We start from the raw sequence: 24,337 nt of genomic DNA on the forward strand, positions 1-24,337 counted from the left end.
TTTCATTCTTGACCAATTTGTTGTATAATAGCAAGCTATTCAATCTTCATGATTTTGAATATTTTGGGTCTTTTCTCTTGGAGTTGGTTTCAAGTTTCAGTTTCTTGTGTTTGGAGAAAATGCTCAGGATGATTTCAATTTTCTTGAATTTGTTGAGGCTCGTTTTGTGTCCTATCATGTGGTCTATCTTTGAAAATGTTCCATGTACATTTGAAAAGAATGTGTATTTAGCTTCTTTGGGATGAAGGGCTCTATACATATCAGTTAAGTCCATTTCATCTAGGATGTTGTTCAATTCCACAATATCTTTGTTGATTTCTTGTTTGGCTGATCTGTCCATTTTTGACAGTGGGGTGTTAAAATCCACAACTATTATTTTGTTGCTGTCAATATCTTTCTTGAAGTTCTCTAAGATTTTCTTTATATATTTGGGTGCTCCTATGTTGGGCACATATATATTTACAATGTTTATGTCCTCTTGTTGGATTCTTCCCTTGAGTATTATGAAGTGACCTTCTGGGTCTCTCTTTATGGCCCTTTTTTTGAAGTCTATTTTGTCTGATATGAGTATTGCTATCCCAGCTTTTTTTTCCTGGCTGTTTGCTTGAAAAATTTGTTTCCAGCCCCTCCCTTTTAGTCTGTGTAAGTCTTTTGTACTGAGGTGGGTCTCTTGTAGGCAGCAAAAGTATGGGTCATGCTTTCTTATCCATTCAGCTATTCTATGTCCTTTGATTGGAGCATTTAATCCATTTACGTTTAAGGAAATTATTTATAGGTACTTATTCATTGTCATTTTTATACCTGTGCTTCTCATTGTCTCTCTCTTTTCCTTTCTTTCCTTAAAGCAGACCTTTTAGTATTTCTTGCAGAGCTGGTTTGGTGGAGGTGTATTCTTTTAGACTTCTTTTGTCTTGGAAGCTCTTTATTTGGCCTTCTATCTTGATTGAGAGCCTTGCTGGATAAAGTAGCCTTGTTTGCAGGCCTCTGGTTCTCATTACTTGGAATATTTCTTGCCATTCTCTTCTTGCTTGGAGTGGTTCCATTGAGAAGTCAGTTGCTAACCTTATTGGGGCTTCCTTATAGGTTACATCCTTTTTCTCCCTTGCTGCCTTTAAGATTTTCCCTTTGTCTTGGAATTTTGCCATTTTAATGATGATGTGCCTTGAAGTGGGTTTCTTTGGGCATTTCATATTTTTGTCATCTGGTTTTAATTGGTAAGCTCATGAAGGACTGAAGTGTTGTTCTGTTTTATTTTCTAAACTACAGCAAATAAAATATTGTATGTGTCAGTGCAGCTCTGAAGCATTTTTCTGATTCCTTTGCTTCTTAAAGATGTATCAGATGTGTCAGTGCAGCAAACACAATTAGCTCTTAACTAATCTGTTGAATAAATAGTTTTTAATGTCACAGCTGTGATATTAAAAACTATTTATTCAACAGATTAGTTAAGAGCTAATTGTGTTTGCTGGAAATAATCAAGAATACACAGATAAACTAAAAACAATTGTAATCCTAACACAAAGCACTAACTATTGTTAGCATTCTAGTATAGATCTTTTCACTCTTACTTTGTATGACTATTTTCCTGAAGATTTTTTTTAAAGGGTGGTGTATAGCCCTGGCTAGTGTAGCTCAGTGGATTGAGCACAGGCCTGAGAACCAAAGGACCATGGTTCAATTCCCAGTCAGGGCACATGCCTGGGTTGCAGGCCAGTTCCCAGCAGGGGATTCATGAGAGGCAACTATACATTGATATTTCTCTCCCTCTCTCCTTCCCTTACCCTCTAAAGATAAATAAATAAAATCTTTTTTTTAAAAAAGGGTGGTGTATATATTTAGGTATTTACATATATTTGCTGTTTACTTATGAGATAATCTAAATATCTTTCCATGAATATGTGAAAATTTCCTCTATTTAAAAATTATTAATTATAAAATATTTTGGATATACAAAAAAGTATAAGGAATGGTATAACCAACACTAAGTATTTACTACCACCTAAGATGTCATAACCAGTCTGATTGAATGCCCTCATGCCTACAAAAGTAACTAGAAGTCTAATTTTGGGGTTTATCATTTTTACTTCTTTATTTGCTGTGGCCCTTCAGTGGTATACAGGTTGAACTATAACAACTTAAGAGCTCCACTGAAAAGAAAGTTTTCTGTGAATCACAAGATTTATTCCGATTGAACCAGGTTGAACTACTTAAACCAATGAACCAATCCAGGGCATGTGCTTAGTCCTACACTGTTTATAGACAGGGCTGACTTGCTTTCTAACTGGTCAGACCAAAGTCACATGCTCACAAATGGAGTGAAGTATGGGAGCTGTGGTCCCCAAGAAAGAAGGAAAGAGAAGTGGTCTTTTACTGGTAAAAATGGCAAAGATACTTTCTTGCTAGTCAAAAGTAACAACTGTCCACAAAAAGAACTCCTGCATATACCATTGTTTGTGATCCTTCCAGCTATTTCCTGAGACAGCAGAAATATGTACTCTTGCTTAATAGATAAAAATCTATGAATAAATTGTTCCCAAAGTCTCCTAGGTGATAAAAAGTGGAGCTTGGACTAGAATTTTTTTTAAAGCATCTCACTCCATTTGGCTTAGGTAAACAGCTGCATTTTTTAAAAATTCCCTCAAGTTTGATTTTCCACAATTGTTTCCTCACCTCTTTTCATTCAGTACTAGCTTCCCAGTTGGTCAGAGATTTCTGGAGACCCTAATGACTTTAACCAAGACAGTTTCCACAACTTGGTTAGCAAGGAATTCCAGAAACCTGCCATTTTCTGTTTCATGAAACTGTTTATTGGTCTTCCACACATCTACTCTTTGCTATCTCATCCTTAGCCCAGGGTGTTCTCTCTCATTATAATGTCACCTTCTTTCTTAGTCTACATACTATTCATTTTTGCAGATGTGTTGCTGTTTCCTCTTACAGAGTCTTTCCTGTTCACCTCAGACAGGATCTAGGTAGCCATCCATACTCCTCCCTGCAGGCCTCTGCCTTAATGTCTATTACATTTTGTTGACATTTTTTTTCACCATCAGACATTAAATTTCTTGTTAATTACAGGGGACTTCCACTTGTTTTTCACTGAAATCTCCAGGGTCCATCCCAATACCTGGTATATAAGGGGCTCTCGGATGCCCTCAAAATGTGTATTGAATAAATAAAAGACTAAAGGTAATGACTAGTGTGACAGAAGAATGAGATGATAAATTAGGTGCAAAAAGGGTATAGAGAAGGATTGGCTTAATAAAACAGGTTCATGAAAACGTGACTTGTCAATAAAATCTGGGGAAGGTGATCCAACTAGCAGGTAAAATATAAAGAACAAACAGCTAAGTATAACTAGCTAGAGAGAGAAAAGGAAAGAAAGTTTTAAATTTTTTGGCAATCAACTGGATTATTCATTTAGAATTTGTCAGGCAGAAAGCTATCACCAGAAGCTTTTACATTGTCTTTGGTAAAAAAAAAACTCACTTATCTTGTAAATAATACAAGGCAGTCCTAGTTTAAGTAGCAGTGTAACATTTGAAAAGCTCTTTGGCTCTATAGTGTAATTCTATCACTTAGCAAACACATACTGAGGGCCTATGAGAGACAATACATGAAGTATAAAGGCAAATAAGACTGTCTCATAGCCTAGTGATGGTGACAGAAGTAAGGAGTTACAATATATCAGAGGAAAAAACATTACTGAAACAGCCATGTACTCAGAATGTGGCCCAAAAGAAGTACCCAATGCCACTATGTAGAGATGATAGCAGAAGCTTCACAATGAGGGTATGTCTTGTAGAGATTGTAGAGCTTGGTATAGAGAAAAGGAAAAGAATATTCTAGACAAAGAAATGCATCCGTAAGTGCGAAAATTGTTGAAATGGTGAGAATGTGTTCGCAGAACAATAGAAAATGATTGTGGCTACAAATCTGATACTCCTTTTCTCCAAGGTGCCCCCTCCTCTTGAGCCTGGAAGCATTGTAATCATGAAAATGCCAAAACATGACATTCCATGACTTCTAAGGCTAGCTGAGGAAAAGAGATGTGGCTTCCTCCTTTTTACTAGAATGCCGGGGAATGGAGCCCTGAGCCCTATGGAGTCCATGTATTTGGAGACTCTTTGCTGAAGAAGCCACATGTAGGCATTTAGTTGACAGCACAGCTGAACTTGTAACAGACAGCCCTCTTGTTGGGCAGCCACCTGGGACACTCAGCCCTGTCGGGCCTTCTGATGTTTACAGTCCCAGCCAACATCTCACTGCAACCACAGGAGAGACCCCCAACTAGGAGCAGCTGAGCTGAGCCCTCTCTGATTTCCTGACCTTCACAATATACAAAATGAACAAAATAAAACAAAAATAAACAAAATTTGTTCTTCACAATGAGCAAAATAAAATGACAGTTTTGCTTCACTAAATTTTGGAGCCTGGAGTAGGAGAGATGTTCTTGATTATAGGGGTTATAAAATAGATTTTGTTTATGACAGCCTAATATTTATTGCCTCTTGTTTTGGTGATAACAATCTGATTTATTTTTGTGGGTAACACTAATCTTAAGCCACATCATCAGGTGGGGCCAGCCCTATCCCAGCCTCAGGGACATGCCCACCTCATCACTGAACCCCTTCTAGCTCAATGTTCAGTGAATGGTTGGGCAGATGACCCAAAGCAGACCACTATGGTTTTGCCTGGTGACTTTTGTTGAAATTAGAAAAAACACTCTCTTCTCAGCAGGTTGCCAAATAAGTACTAGGTAAGTGTGAAACTTGTAGGGGCAAATTTGTTCTTGAGTGGGGAGAGCCTAATTGAGAATAAAGTCACTAGAGAGAAAAGCAAAGCCAAGGATAGAGAGAAGCAGCTTCCTAATGAGGCTGCTGGAGCCCTTGGACTCAGGCGGACTTGGTCTGCCCAAGTTTTTTTAGTTTTATAAGCCAGTGAGTTTTCCTGTGAAATCAAACTTCTTAGAGAGGTATTTCTTTTCTTTTCTTTTTAAGATTTTATTTATTTATTTTTAGAGAGAGAGGAAATGAGGGAGAAAAAGAGAGAGAAACATCACTGTGTTCTCACTCTCACATGGCGCCTGCCCCCAATGGGGACCTGGCCTAAAACCCAGGCATGTGCCTTGACTGGGAATCAAAGTTGTGACCCTTTGGTTTGTGGGCCAGCAGTCAATCCTTTGAGCCACACCAGTCAGGTCTTGGAGAGGGTTTCTGTCACTCGTACCTGAAAGATCCCCAACTATTGTGAGTAGAGTAGATCAAAGTCATGGAGGACTTTGGACCCTGGGCTGGCAAATGTGTACTTTATAATGATTCATATAATCCTTTTAATCAGGATCAAAATGGTAAGATGTGCACTTTAATAAGCTAACCTGCCACCCTGAGGAAAAAGGGTTGATGGTGGTGCTAGACTAGGAAAAGGATACAGGCCAGGGGGACTTAGCATTAGTATAGCAGGACATCATGATGCCTGAACTAACACAGCTGGGGGAAGTGGAAACCAGGAGATGGGAGACAGAATTCAGAGGCAGACTGGCTGTGGGGGGTAAGGCTGAGGGAAGCAATGAGGACGACATTGACATTCTTGCTCATATACAGGCCGAATGGTGCACCATTAAGGCAAGAACATTATTTCCATTTTGTGCCTGGGGACACTAAGACTTCGGGAAGTTAAATAACCTGCCCAAGGCTGTGGACCTACTAAGAGACACAGCCAACCAGTTTTCAGGCTCCCAGGCTGCTGCTCTGTCCATTGGACCAGGCCATTTCCCTTGCATACCTGGTAAATAAACAAAACCCCTGAGACTGCTGGTGTTTCAGCACATCAGGGGAAGGTGGCTTCATTAATGGTTTATTTGGTGCCCCTTGCGGGGTCTGTGTTGCCACTGAACAAAACCTCCACAGCAGGGCCCTCTGAGCACTCAGGCTGTGGTGGCTAACTTAGCACTGTGAGAAAGGTCCAGGCACTTCTGATTCCAGCCAGTCTGCATTTGAACATCTAAAGCTGATTACAGACATGGGAGCATGAACAGAGAGAAAATCTATTCCCCAACATGGGCTATTGATTAGTACTAATGACCAAAAGAATGTGACTTTCTAATAGTCTAGTAGAGGAGGAGGAAGGCAAGGAATGAGGGGAAGGTTGAGTGGGAGTAAAGGCCTTGTTAAGAAGAGAAAATTGGAAGATTTGGTTTAAAGACAGGTGTGAAAGGAAGGTTTTGAACTTTATGAAGAGGGCATTTAGAGAAAGGGGGAAGCAAACAGAGTGGTGGGTGCTCATTCTCATGCTGTTCTTCTTTGCTACCAGCAGTGGAGCTCCTCCTGCCTTGAACTGGCTTCACAGCTGACTAGGAAGCTGGGTAGTGTATGATGGTTATAGATCAGATGTTAATTCACATTTGGACCTGCAATTCACTGGATGTATAAACTTAGGCAAATGGCTTCATTTCTCTAAGGCTCATTTTCCTCATCTAGACTGTGTAGATAATGATAGTACTGTGGTTCCTATTATCCATGAAGGATGTGTTCCGAGACCCCTGGTGGAGGCCTGAAACCATGGTTAGTACTAAACACTATATATACTATGTTTTTTACTATATATACCTACCATGATAAAGTTTAATTTAGAAATGTAGGCACAGTAAGAGATTAACAACATTAATAATAAAATGGAACAATTATAAAAACATATTGTAACAGAAGTTATATGAACATGGTCTCTTTCTTAAAATATCAGATTGCACTATACTCACCCTTCTTGTGATGATGTGAGGTGATATGATGTCTACATGGTGAGAGGAAGTGAGGTGAATGACATAGGCATTGTGACATAGCATTCGGCTGCTATTGGCCTTCTGAGAATAAGGGTGACTTGAACACAAGCACTCTGATACCCTGGGGGTTAATCTGGTGGTGGAGATGGTTACTATGTAACTATTGGGTGGTTAGCATATACCTACAGTGTGGTCTTCTAGACAAAGGGACAAGTCAAAGGGATGATTCACATCCAGGTAGTCCCCAGCAGTGTGACACAAGATTTCATCACACTACTCAGAACAGCACACAATTTAAAACTTATGAATTGTTTATTTCTTGATTTGTCCACTTGATAAGTCTGACCCACAGGTAACTGAAGCTATGGAAAATAAACTCACAGATAACAGGGGATTACTGTATGAACCTCAATTGATCTGCCTGGTAGTGATGTCCTTAGCCAGACATTATCACCTGCTTAGGACCAGAGGAGGGGAAAATACTTTGCATAATTCTTTGGCTAATAAATGTTAGCTGTTTGTATTTAGCATCTTCATTCTTATCAATTATATTAATAAATAACTCATGACTTCCAAGAATGTAATTTTATTTGTATTGTGTCAATACTGATAGGAATGACAACATAAGTCATATTCATATCATCCTCCCCTGAGAGCAGTTACATGGATCCTCCATGCTGGAGATGTTTTCGTGTCTGTAAAGTAGAATGGCTGAAATTTTAATGATTAAATCATCTTTCCCCTTGCCCAGGAAAATTCTATTTGGTTCCATTCATTTCTATGCAGTTCAATGCGGGCACTATGTTAGGTTCTAGGTAGAGAAGGAACCAGCTCTGTGTAGAAGCTCACAATCCCAGATCTCTAAGTAATAAGGTGTTGATCATATGCTGTCATCCTGTGCTGAAAGCTATCTGTGCCACTCTGAAGAATAATATGCTATTTCTATGTACATGTCTAGGGCAACATTTGGTTCTTAACTTTTAGGAAGAATTTATTAATTTGAAGGATATCTGATTGTGTACAACTTCTGAAATGCATCCACACATTCATGATTAGATTTCTTGGTCTCATTCTTCACAATTTCAAAAACACTTTAACATATGTCTATACATTTAAGAAATACCTGCTCCTTTTTAGTTATGCCCTGTGTCCAGTTCTTCACTGTCTCTGAGCCACAATGGTCTCATCAGTAATACTTTTCCCTGTAAGATTACTCTGAATGTTAAATTATGATATGGACGCGTTTAGCCTAGTACTTGTTATATAGAATCTCTGCAGTAAATGCTTGTTGACTATAAGCCTTCCCAACCTCCTCAGTAAGTTCTTATTTTAAAATGCAATCAAGAATGGGGAACTTCTGCCAAAATAATCAGTGTATATTTCATAGATGTTAGGGAGACAGGGCAGCCAACATTATGTTCATTTGGAGAAGCAATAACTGAGGCTCACAGAGATTCAGTGGCTCGCTACAGGTTTCTCAGCTATCAAAAAACTGGAGGAGGGGATTTTCCCCAGGGGGCCCCAGGCAAGATGTGCAAGTGTTACCTGGAGGCTCCCCTCTGGGCTTCTTCACTTTACAGAGTGATTTTGTAAAATAAATATTTTCTCAAGTACACTTGACATATAATATTATTAGTTTCGGGTGTACAACATAGTGATTAGATATTTATATACCTTATGAAGTCTAGTACCCATCTGACACCATACAAAGACATTACAATATTATTGACTATATTCCCTATGCTGTAGTTTACATCCCTGTGACTATTCTTATAACTGACAATTTGCACATATTAATCCCTTCCTCCTTTTCATGCATACCCCCCACCTCTCTCCTATCTGGCAACCATCAAAATATTCTCTGTATCTATGACTTTCTTTGTGTTTTGTTTGTTTATTTTTTTAGATTCCACATACAAGTGAAATCATATGGTATTTGTCTTTCTCTAGCTTATCTTCCTTAGCATAATGCCCTCTCAGTCCATCCAGGTTGTTGCAAATGGCAAGATTCATTCTTTTCTATGGAAGAAAGTAATATTCCATTACACATATGTACCACATCTCCTTCATCAATTTGTCTACTCAGGGATGTTAAGGTTGCTTCCATATCTTGGTTGTTGTAAATCAAGCTGCAGTGAACATGGAGGTGCATATGTCTTTTTGATCGGTGTTTGGGTTTCTTCAGATAAATAAATATACTCAGTGACTTTTATCAGATGATAAAGCTGATTTCCTGGACATAAGGGCATGGCATAAATAATGGCACCATGTCAAGTAGGGAAGGAGGAGTCCCTATATGAGGTTGGGAGGGCTTAAATAAGACTGTGAGGACATGGGGTTACAGGAAAAGTTCAGAAGAACTTGTGATGTGCTATTCACTCCTTCACTTAGGACCTGCATGACTTTCTGCAAGTTGCTTAACCTCTCAAAGCCTGTTTTTCCAGCTCTCAAGTGGAGATAATAAGGCCTTATTTGATCATCACTGTTAGTATACAATATGATAAGTTCTGTAAAGCACCAGTCCCATCCAGTTCCTTGGGAGATACTCAATACGTTAATTATGGTTGTCGCTGTTGATTTTATTTTGGAGCAAGCCTTAAGTAAACATTTCACTTGTGAAATAAGACTCCATGGCTTGGCACTACCAAATCTGGAGGAGTTTCTAACATTGCTAAAAGGTTGTGCTGCAAAAGGAACAATTTGAAAAAGTCTGAAAATCAATCCATTAAATATTCAGCTATTTTGAAAGAGAAGGTAACGCAGGTGGCAGGGACTTGCAGCCTGGTCCCCTCTCTTATTTTAGTCCTGAGCCAAGGCTTCAGCTTCAAATCAGAAGAAGAAATAGGGCAGTTGGCAACTGTGATTCAGAGCTGTGGTAGAGGTCAGAAATGTCTGTTGTACATTGGCTTTTAAAATGAGCAGTTAATAAAGATGTGTTTTTCCATGTGGAATCAGCTGTACCTGATTTGTCTAGAAGGCTCTAAATTAAGAATCACACATTGGTGGTAAAGAGACAGTTTATTGGAAACCATTCTGTTCTCACTAAATTTTATGTCTAACTTTTTTGTGTGTTCGGGGAAGGACAGAACATTTGCAAAATTTTATTCTTATTGGGTGCCGAGTATATAATAGCTTGGGTTCAAGTTTGCCATTATTACTGTGTGACCCTATGCAAGTCACATAAATTATCCGTGCCTCAATTTTCTTATCTGTAAAATGGGGATGGTGACAGCAACTTATTGGTAGTTTGTGTGTAAGGAATCAATACAGTCATTTTGTAACATGCTGAGATTAGCATTTAGCATTGAATGTGTGCATGCTCACCTTTAAAATTACTCTCTCAAAAAGAATTGAGCTTTAGCATAAGCCTGTGTAAAATCCCCCCTTGATTGTTTTGATTACCTGCTTTCTGCTTCCCTGCCAAACATTTGAAAGGGAAAGATGTGAGTTATGGACTCTTGTCTTCAAAGCAGCAAAGAGGGGAAAGCTGACATTGGGGGGATAACCTTTAGGGGGAAAGACCCACAAAAGAATGGGTAGGACAGCAGCCATTGAGAAAATCGTCTTGGGTCAAAGAAGTGGGTTCAGGGGCTTCTCTGGTGGAAAACTGACCCCACACTAATTCAATGTCAATTTCGGACACAGTAAAGTCTACTCTCTGCCCCTTCTCACTTCTGATGTGTAGAGTCACTTGAAACATGCCTTGCTTTGGTGGCATTTCAGTTTCTTTTACTTCTTTAATAAACTTTGTTTAAAGAAATAGTTTTACAGAAAATTTGCAAAGATAGTAGAGAGAGTTTCTGTATACCTTGTACTCAGATTCCCCTACTGTTAATGTTTTACTTTAGCAAGATACCTTGGTCACAGCTAATAAACCAATATCAATATGTTATTACTAATTGATTGATTGTGTTTTATTAGTTTCTTTCTAATGTCCTTTTTCTGCTCCAGGATCCCATCCAGAAGACTATGTTACACTTAGTTGTCATGTCTCTGTAGGTCTTTCTGGCCTGCAACTATTTCTCAGACTATTGTTTTTTTGATAAATTGACAGTTTGGGGGAAGTGTTAGTCTGGTATTTTATGGAATGTCCCCCTTACTCAGGTTTGTCTGATGTTTTACTCCTTGTTATACTGGAGTTATGGATTTCTTGGAGGAATGCCATAGAAAGAAAGAGCCATTTTCATCACAACATATTGAAGGTACCTACTTTCAACATAACTTACCACCATTGATATTGACCTTGATCAGCTGGCTTAGACAGTGTTTATTAAGTTCTCCATTGTGATGTTGCTTCCCCCCAACCCCACCATTTCATAATGTCGTCTTTGGAAGGGAATCACAAAGTGTAGCTGACTCCTAGGGAGCAGGAAATACAGCTTTTGCAATAAGACTGCAATAATATCAATCAACAACAACAAAGCTATTAATATTTGTGAAACATATTAAAGGTTTATTATATGTCAATAGCTATGTTAAACCCTTCTTACATAGTAACTCATTTCATCCTCACAACAGTCATGAGGAGAAGCCAAGGCTCACAGTAGTGACCTGCCTAGAGTCAACCAATATCACCCAGCTAATAGTTGTAAGAGCTTAGTCTAACTTCTCCAGTCTGGCAAAGGAAAGAGACTTCTAGGAAATTCAGGAAGCTCAGAGAGTCCCAAAGAAGTTGGACCAAAAAAGGAACATACCAAGGCACATCATAATTATATTAGCCAAAATTAAAATGAAGGAGAAAATCCTAGAAGCAGCAAGAGATAAGGGGACTGTCACCTACAAAGGAGTTTCCATCAGACTGTCAGTGGATTTCTCAAAAGAGACCTTACAGGCAAGAAGGGGCTGGAAAGAAGTATTCCAAGTCATGAAATCCAAAGACCTACATCCAAGATTGCTCTATCCAGCAAAGCTTTCATTTAGAATGGAAGGGCAGATGAAGCGCTTCTCAGATAAGGTCAAATTCAAGGAGTTCATCATCACCAATCCCTTATTATATGAAATGTTAAAGGGACTTACTGAAGAAAAAGAAGATAAAAAATATGAACAGTGAAAGGACAGAAAACTCACAGTTATTAAGAACCACACCTAAAACAAAAACAAACTAAGAGGACAGCTAGATCAAGAGCAGAACCATAGAAGTGGAGATCACATGGAGGGTTAGCAACAGGGGAGTGGGAGGAGGAGGGAGGAGAAGGTACAGAGAATAAGTAGCATAGATGGTAGGTAGAAAATAGATGGGGGGCAAGAATAGTATGGGAAATATAGAATCTAAAGAACTTGGAACACATGGGCATAAACTAAAGGGGGGATGGTGAGGAAGGGGGTGTGCAGGGTGGAGGGGAATGAAGGGGGGGAAATGGGACAACTGTAATGGCATAATCAATAAAATATATTAAAAAGGAAAAATAAAATAAAATAATAAAGTAAAATAAAATAATAAAATAAAATGCAGGTTTCCCTGATTAGCTCCCTGCTGCCCCTCAGTGGAATTTGTAAATGGTGTCAATAACCAGGTATTATTCTTGCTGGGTTTATCTGTGAGTTTAGGGGTTCTTGTCTGCTCTCCAGGCCTATGGTGTTTGCCACGAGGCCTCTCCGATATGAGAGGGTGAGCTTTGCTCCTTCCCTCCTCCACACCCTGTGGGCTCCTCAGCATGGCTTGAAATGACCTTGGCCTTGCCTTTCAGCCAGGCTGTTTACAAAGGCCCTTTACAAAGGCCCTTCCATAAGCATGCAATTAATTAGTAGCGCTATCTTTTGTCAGCTTTTATCTTTCTTATATCTCTGGTGTTCTTTTGCAGTAAGGAATATTTGGCAGCTCTCCTTAAAAAAAATCGCTTCCTTTTTCCAAGAATGTAATTATTCTATTTAATTGTGAAATCCCTCGAGGGAAGAGTGATCAGTTTTTTTCCGCTGTGAAAATGCTACAGTGAACATCCTTGGAGACAAATCTTTGTACACTATTCATGACTGATTATTTTGTGTTTTTATTTTCTGTTCCCCTAAGTTTACATGGGTACTTGAGAAGTGACAGCAGCCTTAACTGAGGCAGACAGTCTGTCACTGAAGAATAGTGATTCCACCTGTCCCAGGTTATTTATGGCAGGTTTATCATCTTCCAGAGTCTTAAGTGACACATAAACCAAAAACCCTTATTGTATTTTCATTATAAAACATAAGTTGGTGATGATCACAGAGATCGCCAGGCAAGCAGTGAATTAAAAAAAATAGCTTGGGCTCTGGAACTAGACTCCTGTGTTCTCCATGCAGCCCCTGGCTCATTTTGTGACTTTAGTGAAGTCACCTCTCTGTTTTGGCGCCCATCAGGTGTGGTCCCTTCCTGGGAGGGAGAAGGCCACTGTGAATGAAATCACCTTTTAAGCTACTGCGGGGCCCTTTGGAGTATTAACATGACAGAGATGGAAGTATCTATTGTTGCCGTTCTACACTTTCAGTTATAGTGCAGATGGTTACAAAAACAAACAAACCCCACATCACATGGGAGATAATGAGGTCCTTGGGGACAAAAAGCGGAGTTTAATCAACAGCTATAACTTCCTCTTAGCAATCACAGGTCATTTGTTACAAGAATTATGTTTACAGATCTGACCTGGGTTATTGCACTGGGGCAGGGTTCATGTTGTGTTTCTCGGAAAAAATAACAAGACTTGTAAATGGGTGAAGAAGCTTCCTGATGAGGATAGGACACAAGAGCTACCAGGGTCATGCTGGGAAGTCAGAGCTGCCCATCCTAAACTGCCCTTAATTGCTACAGGTACAGGAAGTAAAAGCTCCAGTTTCTAGGGAGATTAATGTTTGATGATACTTGAAGTACTTGAAAGAGTGGTCCAGTATGTGCTAAACACTTCACAGAGACATGTTCCCACCCCTCTTGTTTTTCCTTTTATTTCAGAGAGATCTGTTGTAGGCGGATGAACTCTCTCCCCCCCCACCAGGCTTCTTCCATTTTTGAATTTTGCAATCATTACTTGAATGAAAAATTCTGATTTTGAGTTGATCTATTAGTTATTCTATGGTTTCAGCTTTGCCTAACTCATGTATTCCAGGTGTGTGAATATGATACTTACAGACTACTCATTTATAATAATGCTACACAATGTAATGATGATGTCATACTTGGACAGCTCACATGCTTCACATGACTTAATTGTTATTTCATAAGCATCCCAAAAGCCTTGAGAGAAAAAGCACAGAATAAGGGAGTGGAGGTGGGGAGATAGGAAAGAAAGGGAAAGACAGGAAACATTGCTTTGCTATATAGGGATCAGGTTTTCAATCATAATCCCTGAGAGTTTTAAAACACATACTTCGATTTTGTTGTTCTGCACAGCCTACATTTTAACCATTGACTAGTGCATCTCAAATGTTCATGCAAAGACCACTTACTATAGATGGAAAACTCAGAGGAAAAATGACTTGCACAAGGTCTGACAAGTCATCAAATCTCAAGGCAGAAGACCATGTTTTCCAGGTGACTGGTGCTGAGTAAGGTGTGTCTTCCAGGCTGCAGTGTGGCCTCGGGCAATGAAACCATCTCCTTGCTGACTCTGGGACAGGGAGGCCACCTGGAGGGCATGCCCAGTACACAGAGCCTGGGCTTTCAAGGTGAGAAGGTATGCATGAGGACCCTCACTCTCCCGGGTCCTAGCAGCAGCCCTGACGTGTTGCCAAAGTTCTCAGGACTTTTGGTGGATAGTAAGGCCAACCTTGTAGGGACACTGTAAGTGTCTACAATTAATGGTGACTTGAAAGAAAAATCACACAGAATTGTCCTGGCTGAGTAGCTCATTTAGTTAGACTGTCATCCTGATATGCCGAGGTTGTGGGTTCAATCCTCACTCAGGGCACATACAAGAGTCAGCCAATGAATGCATAAATAAGTGGAACAATAAATTAACAAATTGATATTTCTCTCCCTCTCTCTTTTCCTTCCCCCTCCCTCCATCTCTAACTCTCCACTCACTCTCTTCCTTGTTCTCTCAAACCAGTCAATCAATAAGTAATTAAAAAACAAAAGGAAAATCATAGAGTCACTATTGGGTTTTTGTTTGGTTGATGAGGTATGAAATCTAAAGGACAGACCTGAGTTGCTGGACATTTCAAAGGACATTGTAGAGATTATAGGGAGAATGTGAGAGGAGAGAACAGCAACAAGCAGACAAGTAGAGAAAATTCGGAGGGAGGACTGCAATGTTTAATAGTAGACTTAATTTCAACTTTGCTGTATAGGCCCTGGCTGGTGTAGCTCAGTGGATTGAGCGCAGGCCTGCGAACCAAACAACTGCAGTTCGATTCCCAGTCAGGACACATGCCTGGGTTGCAGGCCAGTTCCCAGCAGGGAATGCACGAGTGGCAAGCATACATTGATATTTCTCTCCCCCTCTCCTTCCCTTCTAATGATATATAAGTAAAATATTTTTAAAAATTTTTGCTGTATGGAACAGGATATAGCATTCTTCTCTGTCCTATGTCAAACCTTCAGTAAAAAAACCATTAACTACTAACTCTTTTATAATTGTGTGTGTGTGTGTGTGTGTGTGTGTGTGTGTGTGTGTGTGTGTAATAGTAAGGGAAGCACGGTGATGTTCCAAGACAGGCCAGGGCTCCGGGCAAGGATGAGGATGGAGGACTCAGGATATAGGAAGTCTGTCCATGTGTATATAACATGCATGATGGCCCCCACAGGAAGCATTACTATCATACTCTATGTATGGTCCTGAATTGGGAACTATTCAGTGGCTGCAGAAATTCCATGGCTATCTTTTTAATAGATTTGGACAACAATATGTATCAAGTTTACCATGTGATTTGTACTGTGTTAGGTACCATAGTGGAGACAAATCCCTATCTGCTTCTGCATTTGTCTGTCTCCATGGCCATACTCTTATACACAAACCCAAATCACCTTTAAAGACTTGACAGTCTCGACCCTGGCTGGCATAGCTCAGTGGATTGAGCATGGGCTGTGAAGCAAAGGGTTGCCAGTTCAATTCCCAGTCAGGGCACATGCCTGGGTTGCAGGCCAGGTCCCCAGTGGGGGATACATGAGAGGCAACCACACATTGATGTTTCTCTTCCTTTCTCCTTCCCTTCCCTTCCCCTCTCTCTAAAAATAAATAAATTAAATATTTTTAAAAAAGACTTGACCGTCTCACTGCACAGAGACTTATGCAGCAAAGGGAGGCAATGAGAATCACATGAGGGATGTTAATAGCAATCGTGTCTCACACAGAGAAGACTCTCTAGTAGCTATCATCCTCGGTCATATTGTGCAGCTTTCTGAGGCTCCTCATTTCACCTGGTAAAGCCAAGTCTTTTCCATTCAACTCAGGTCTATATGACCTGGCCCTTGGTGGCCTTTAAGATGTCATCTCCTATCCATGCCCTCCTTACTCCCTCTATTTCAGCCACCCTGGCCTCCTTCCTGTTCTGTTTTTATAATAGGAACAGAGTAATCCCATATTACCTCTGCCTCAGGGCCTTTGCACTTGCTGGCCCTTGCATGGCATGCCTTTCCCTCCATATCTAAACAACTCACTCTCTCTTTCTTCAAAATCTGCTCAGATGTCTTCTTAGTAGTGAGCCCTTCCTTGACTAGTGTGTGAAACAGCAACCCTGAGCCTTACCACTCTATACATTGACCTGCAAATTTCCAAATGAAACTCGTGTGTGAACAGGTAGTCTTTCTTTTACTGCTGAATTACTAGCTTCCAAAAACAATGCCACATAAATGTTTTGACCATATGCCACAGCAACACTGTACACCTGCAATCAGAGACTAATGTAAAACTGAAAAATATTTCATGGAAAAATACTCTTACTACCTGTGAGGCATTGTGGTGTTTTCTATTCTATTTAATTCTAGTTCTTTTCAAAAAGTCTTGGCCATGACCCACTAATGGGTTACAAACCACAGGCCTAAGACAGTTCCTGGAATATATTAGCACTCAAATAATAGAAGCTGAAGTTTTGTAAAAATGATTGTATACTAGTAGTTCTGAGTAGAGAAACCATTCTTCAATGAAAAGAGGGAAGGTATGGCTGTGTTTGGCCAGGTCTGGGGGCAGTAGTCAGCCCAAGTCTGGTGGGCACAGAGAGCCCTTCCAGGGAAAACCCCAGATATGTCAGGGTTTCTGTAAACATGATTTGAACCCCAGTTGTCTAATATCAGACACATTACAAGAGCTTCTTATTAACTCCAGTGTTGGTAACAGCCAGGTTCTGCATAAAAGGCTTAAATTCACAGATACTGGGAGATTTGACAGAATTCATTTCTTATTTTGTCTTTATCAGTGGATCCACAACAGTGATAGAAAGTCAGGTGCATAAAATAGTCTTTTATTAAAAGAAAGCTATTTTTGTTCTAGTTGCTAAAAAACAAGAGAACTCCTTTTAAAATGAGGTGCCTCTTATAAGCTTAAAGTAGAAAACTGACTAAGTAATCTAGAGTAAATGCTTGTTAATTCCATAGCTTAATAGTGGTACTATATTAAATCATTTTTAAATACTCGTTACTACAAATAAGGGAGACTATTAAAATGTCTTCTGTGAAAAAAAAGGAAACAATATCATACTAATTGTCTACATTGATTATAAACCTTTTATTCTACTTTCAGAGACATTTAAAATGTGAAAAATGTGTATCTTGATATGAGGAAATGTAGTAACTAGCATTTATTGAGCACATGCCAGGCAATGTGTTAATTGCTTTACATAAACTAATCTTTTTTACAATACTGTGTGACAAATAATTGGTTAGGCATGTGCTGGCTGCAAACGGTAGGCTAAACCATATAAAACTGCTATTTTTATAAGTTAAATGTGCTTGACTATAGACAATTTCATATGGTTGCACATAATAATAGAACATTTGACCTCAGTGTTAAATATACTCTGTTTTTAAAAATAACATGAAATTAAGAGATAAGTAGCTACTACCATTGGTAAAAAGCTCACCATCAAGACCAGCAACTCACTGATTATCTTGGTCTAACTTTCATTTCAATTTCCTAATGGGTACAAGAAGGCAGCTGTAGACCCTGCCATTTCATCCTCATTTAAAACAAAAAGAAAGAATGGAAGAGGGCAGTCATAATTTTTTTTGAGTGGGGAATTTATTCTGAATTCCCCAGCAGATTTCTACTTTTACCTCATAGGCCAGAAATCTAACTTCATCTCCCATGCCTAACCCTAGCTGCAAGAGAAACTGGAAAAGTAACTGTTCCAGGATGGTGTGGCTTAGTTGGTTGGAGCATTATCCCATAGACCAAAAGGTTGTGGATTTGATTCTCAGTCAGGGCACATGCCAGGTTAAGGGTTCAATCCCTGGTTGGGGCACATACAAGAAGACAAGCAATCTGTTTCTCTCTCACATCAACATCTTTTTCAGCCCCCTTCCCCCCACATACACCACCTCTCTCTCTTCCTTACCCTCTCTCTAAAAGCAGTGAAAAAAATATTGTTGGGTGAGGATAAAAAATAATTTAATTTTTAAAGAAAATTAACTTTTTAACTTTTCTGCCTCAAGTAAATATGAGCAAGGGACAAAGAAGTTTGAAATGAAAGTTATATCAGACAGCCAACTCATTCATCATGGTAAATACTATTTTTGCAGCCTCCCTTTTGCAGAGAAAGAGACAGGGGCCTTAAGATGGAAGTATTGCCTGTCTACAGTCACATACACAGTAATGGCAGGGCTGTTGTTTCCAAGTGGGCTCTGCTTTTTCACCCTGGACAGTTAATTTCTGCAGTACAGTATGTGATTTCACCAACCTTTACCATTTACTCAAGGTTTTAAAATCACAGAGCCTTAATAGAAGTTTATTGTGTAGTTGTTTCCATATTGAAGGCAGATCCTCAAGAAAACAAATGACTTATTTTTTTTCCTTTTTTTCTCAATAATTTTATTTAGTTATTTTTCAAGTACAGTTTTTTGCCTGTTTCTCCCATCCCAGCCCCCCACCCCATGCTCCCCACCTCCCTCCCATTTCCACACCCCCCTAGTTCTCATCCCTGTGTCCTTCATATTTGCTTCTCCAAATCCCTTCCCTTTTTCCCCCTTAAATTCCCTTCCCTCTCCCCTCTGGTCACTGACCCCTTGTTCTCTATTTCAGTGTCTTTGTTTTTATTCTGCTTGCTTGTTTGTTTTGTTGTTTAGCTTCCTGTTAAAGGTGAGATCATATGGTATTTATCTTTCAGCACCTGGCCTATTTCACTCAGCATAATGCTTTCCAGTTCAATCCATGTTGTTGCAAAGGGTAGGAGCTCCTTCTTTCTCTCTGCTGCATAGAATTCCATTGTGTATATGTACCACAATTTTTTGATCCATTCATTTACTGACGGACACCTTGGTTGCTTCCAACTCTTGGCTATTGTAAATTGTGCTGCTATGAACATTGGGGTGCATAGGTTCTTTGATATTGATGTTTTAGGATTCTTAGGATATAATCCTAGCAGTGGAATTGATGGGTCAAAAGCAGGTCGATTTTTATTTTTCTGAAAAAATTCCGTACTGTTTTCCACAGTGGTTGTACCAGTCTGCAATCCCACCAACAGTGAACTAAGGACCCCTTTTCCCCACAACCTCTCCAACATTTGCTGTTTGTTGCTTTGTTTGTGATAGCCATCCTGACTGGTGTAAAGTGGTATCTCATTGTGGTTTTAATTTGCATCTCTGATAGCTAACGATATTGAACATCTCTTCATGTGTCTCTCGATATTCTGAATGTCCTCCTTGGAGAAGTGTCTGTTCAAGTCCTTTTCCCATTTTTTAATTGGGTTAGATGTCTTCTTAGAGTGGAGTCGTGTAAGTGCTTGTCTATAGTCAAGCACATTTAACTTATATATTTGTATATTTTGGAGATTAAATCTTTGTCTGAGGTATCATTGGCAAATATGTTTTCCCATACAGTTGGTTGTCTTGCTAATTTAATACTGTTTTCTTTAGCCACACAGAAGCTTTTTATTTTGATGAGATCCCATTTGTTTATTCTTTCCTTTATATTCCTTGCTCTAGGGGACATATCAGTAAAAATGTTGCTGCATGAAATATCTGAGATTTTCTTGCTGATGTTCTCCTCTAGGAGTTTAATGGTGTCACAGCTTATATATAAGTCTTTTATCCACCTTGAATTTATTTCGGTGTATGGTGTAAGTTGGTGCTCAAGTTTAATTTTTTTGCATATAGCTGTCCAGTTCTCCCAACACCATTTGTTGAAGAGGCTATCTTTACTCTATTTTATGTTACTGCCCCCTTTGTCGAATATTAATTGACTGTAGAGAGTTGGGTTGATTTCTGGGCCTCTCTGTTCTGTTCCATTGGTCTATATGCCTGTTTTTATGTCAGTACCAGGCTGTTTTGATTACACTGGCCTTGTAATACAGTTTGATATCAGGTATTGTGATCCCTCCTACTTTGTTCTTCTTTCTCAAAATAGCAGCTGCTATTGGGGGTCATTTATGGTTCTATATAAATTTTCGAAGTGTTTGTTCTATGTCTGTGAAATATGTCATTGGTACTTTAATAGGTATGGCATTGAATGTGTATATTGCTTTGGGTAGTATGGACATTTTGATGATGTTAATTCTTCCAATCCATGAACAAGGTATATGTTTCCATTTGTTTGTATCTTTCTTGATTTCTTTCTTCAGTGCTGTGTAGTTTTCTGCATACAGGTCTTTTACCTCCTTGGTTAGGTTTATTCCCAGATATTTTATTTTTCTTTTTGCTATATTGAATGGGATTTTTTTCTTGATTTCATACTTCTGCTGATTCATTGTTAGTATACAAAAATGCCTTTGATTTCTGGATATTGACTTTGTATACAAATGACTTTTTGATTTGCTGATCAAGTTTCCCTCTCCTGTGCATCCTTCCCTGAAGAGCTTAGATGTAGTGAAATTTTCAGAGGTATATGTGGTGAGAGAAACCAAATTATAATAAAAGATTACAGAGGGAGCCATTACTGGCCTAAAGGGGTCTGTTTATCTGTGCACAGTAGAGCCCAATTAGACATGAGCAGGAGCTTGTAGCAAAGAAAGTAAGGGTTTAATTTTAGGAAGTGGTTCATGCCCAGAGACAGGTGAGCCAACACTCAAAGACATGGCTCCCCATGGCTGCCAACAGGTGGGCTAGATGGGGGGAAATCATTGATCATGGTGACCAAGGGAGTTGATGTCCTGGTCAGGGTCATGGTCTCTACCGATTGGCCCTCACTAGGGTAGCTGATCACTGCACATCTGGTCCTGAGGTGAGCCATAGCGTCACCTCATCTGGAGTCACCACTTTCATGGGCCTGGAGCTGACATACAGCCGAGGCCTAGATGTTCTCTATAGCAGGACTGAAACTGTCTCCGCTCAGCAGAGCGAGGCTTTGGTCCTGAGTTTATCTAATGCTGATCAGAACCTCACTGTCCTGGGGGCTTCATGATTGAGGGAGTGGTCATGACAGGGAGAAGGAGACAGGTGGGTCAGAGTGCAGGGTGAGGCCAGTTTGAATCAAAAGGAAAGAAAGGAGAAAAAGTCATTTTAAAGAAATGAAGTTTCTAGTGGTTACAGAGGGAAGAGAGTAGGAGAGATGGAAGAAAGGCAGCCAGCCTAAGGATAGTTACTAATTGAATGAAAACCTGTGCTTGTTTGGGATAATTTACAAGCCCCAAAACTCCTTTAACCCTGGCTGCTGTGGCTCAGTGGCTGAGTGCTGTCCTGAAAATGAAAGAGTCACTGGTTCGGTTCCCATTTTATGGCACATGCCTGGGTTGCAGGCCAGGTCCCTATTGTAAGCAGCATGCAAGAGGCAACTACACACTTGTGTTTCTCTTCCTTTTTCTCTCTACCTTCCCCTCTCTAAAATAAAAATAAATCAATAAAATCTAAAAACAACCTCTTAAAAAATAAACTAACCAGTATTTATTTCCCTGCCCAGAGACTGACTGGCATGAGCTGTCAGCTTAGTGGTCAGAGCATCTCATCTTACATCACATCCGTGGCTGGGACAGCACCAAGCTGCTGACATTGGCTACTAACTTGGGGTTCTTTTTCTTCCCTCCCTCCCTCCCTTCTTTCCTCTCTTCTACCCTCCCTCCCTCCCTCTCTCCCTCCCTTCCTTCCCCTCTTTCTTTCTTTCTTCAAGGAAAACAACCAATTTGGTTCTCAAGTTTTATTCAAGAACTCATGCAAAATATTCTAGATAAATTGAGTTGTAATTCTCATCTTCCTCCTCTTCTTCAACCTGGTTAATTTGGAAGTAATTCAACTCAAAACTCTCTTTGCTGCTGGCAAAAACACACAACCGGTCACTCTGATTATTCTTCTTCAAGTGTTTTTTGATAAAATATTTCAAATATCTTTTGGAAAAAGTCCCCTCAGAAGGCTCCTTGCTCTGCTCCTTTCAATGGTTCCAGCCCCTCTACTGAGGTCCCCAGCTTTTCCACTCACTCTGATTCTCTCCTGAAGACACTGCTCAAAACTTGCAGCATCCATGATTCATTATTCTATCTTCTACAGGGTGGGCATAGTCAAGAGTAAACTTCAGAACCTTTCCTTTCCGCCTTTTACTGCAAGCTTTCCCCCAGGCACCATGGCAGCAGAGGAGGCAGAAAAAAGCTCTTGGGACTGTTTTGATAGACCTTCTTTCATTATGCATAGATTGTCTGAAAGGTAGGACCTTCCCCCAGGGCTAGGAATCATAGGCAATAATGCAAAGAGGACTGTAGTGAGGTCCAACAGGGTTTCAGCCCCAGCTAGGTTACTGTCAACTAAAACAAAACCAAAAATCAACCATCAAGCACAAAAACCCTTTCATTCTTCCAGGCCAAATTTCCTCATAAAATAATGGAATTAGAAAAGATGACAACAAAGACACTTCTAGCTCTCATATTCTATATCAGACAGAACTGTTTGTTTGGGGGGAACAGAAATCACATGAGAAAGCTGAAGAACCAGGCCTTGAACAGGACAAAAGTCACAGACATTCTTGGGACCTGGGAGCAAAATCTGCTGTCCATTTCATCCTCAGGCCTGTTTTCAGGCCTTGGCTTACCCTCTGGAGTGTAAGTGTCATGCTGGCCTTGCTGGGTCTTTCAGGTCTTTCAACAGAGATAGGACAAGGACCCAACTGTCATCCCTGAAAAGTGCATAATTGGGAAGGAGTCATTTCCAACATAGACTTGATAAGTAATTAGCAGAAGGAGCACTAGGCACTGGGTGGATTGGCTACATGGTCTGAATCTCACTCCTGGTTGGTCCATTTTTGGTTTATTGATAAGAATAAAAACTTCCATTTATTAAGTGCCTTCTATGTGCCAGAAATTTTGTGGGATACCCTAAGCCCATTTATTTTTTAATTTCACAAACTAGGTGTTTACTGTCCACACTTTTTCACAGAAGCAAATGAGGTTGATTTCCATGCAGATGCTTGTGAGGAATTAATCAGCAAGTCAGGTCTGGGTAGCTCTGAACATACCTTTGTTTCCCACACTCCCATTCTTCCTCTTGGAAAGTCCTCTTGTAACTGTGTATATGCTTTGCTTTGGTATTGTGCAATTAGAGTATCAGGATAGCAGTTCAGGGGAAAATTATGACATTTCCTCAGGGAGTCAAGTCATTGGTACAAACTCTAATGCCTCTTTTCCCCCATCTATCTCTAAAAACCCTCAGTGTCTGTATCTGTACAGACACACTACCATTGCAGTTTCCACATCATGTAATTCAATAAAGGCAACAATAACAGCAGTTTTGTGAGGCAGAGAATAAGTAGAATTTTATTATTTAGTCCTGAAGTAAGGATCTATTCACACTGAAATCCAGTAAAATCAACACCCAAATGCACTAAGTTAACACAGCATTTTAATAATTCACACTAAGTTCTCAGGTGCTTTGTCTGGGAGAGTAATTAACATCCTCTGCATCTGCACACTTGGCAGGCCTCTCCCACAGCCTTCTGATATGAATTGTAAAGGTACATTTCCTCGAACTCCGTGCCAATACAGAACCATAAAATGCATTAGTAGAATTTCAAGCCATAGTCTAATATTAGCATTAGCCTCTCTGGTTCCTCCTTACCCCGTTGGCTGGTCACAATGATATTGTTCTAAGTTGTTTCCATGAGTCACTAGAAAAAACTCATTGCTTTACTCCAAGGCTGTCCCATCTCCATGACTCCACTTCCCTATAGAATACAAAGAGACTGAAAAAGAATGCAGTGGAATTTTAACCTCATTAGGATCTTGGTTCAATGATCTGGCCCTGCCAAAGAGAAGTTCCTACCAAAATGAATGGCTTAATATTCCCAAGTGTCATTACTTCCTTCAGCCTTAGTATTTGCTCAGACTTTTCTCTGCTTCTCACAACTGCTTTATTTTCACAAAAGAGCTTGTTTAAACACAGATAACTGGGTCCCAGCCTAAGACATTCTAATACATTAGTTCTGGGATGGGGTCAAGAATTTGCATTGCTAACAAGCTGCCAAGTGATACTGGTGCTGCTAGACCAAGATCATAAATCTGAGTGGCCTTGCCCTTATAGACATCATGGTAAGAATA

At 39.8% G+C, this 24,337-nt stretch overlaps 1 pseudogene; it reads right to left on the bottom strand.

Moving 5' to 3' along the window:
- Window positions 1-21,966: 21,966 nt before the first annotated feature.
- On the bottom strand, window positions 21,967-22,376 carry LOC119061389 (60S ribosomal protein L22-like; annotated as a pseudogene).
- Between the last annotated feature and the right edge of the window lie 1,961 nt (window positions 22,377-24,337).

Source organism: Artibeus jamaicensis, unplaced genomic scaffold, assembly GCF_021234435.1.
Source record: "Artibeus jamaicensis isolate MK-2021 breed Jamaican fruit bat unplaced genomic scaffold, CSHL_Jam_final contig_432, whole genome shotgun sequence".
In the NCBI taxonomy this organism is placed as follows: domain Eukaryota; kingdom Metazoa; phylum Chordata; class Mammalia; order Chiroptera; family Phyllostomidae; genus Artibeus; species Artibeus jamaicensis.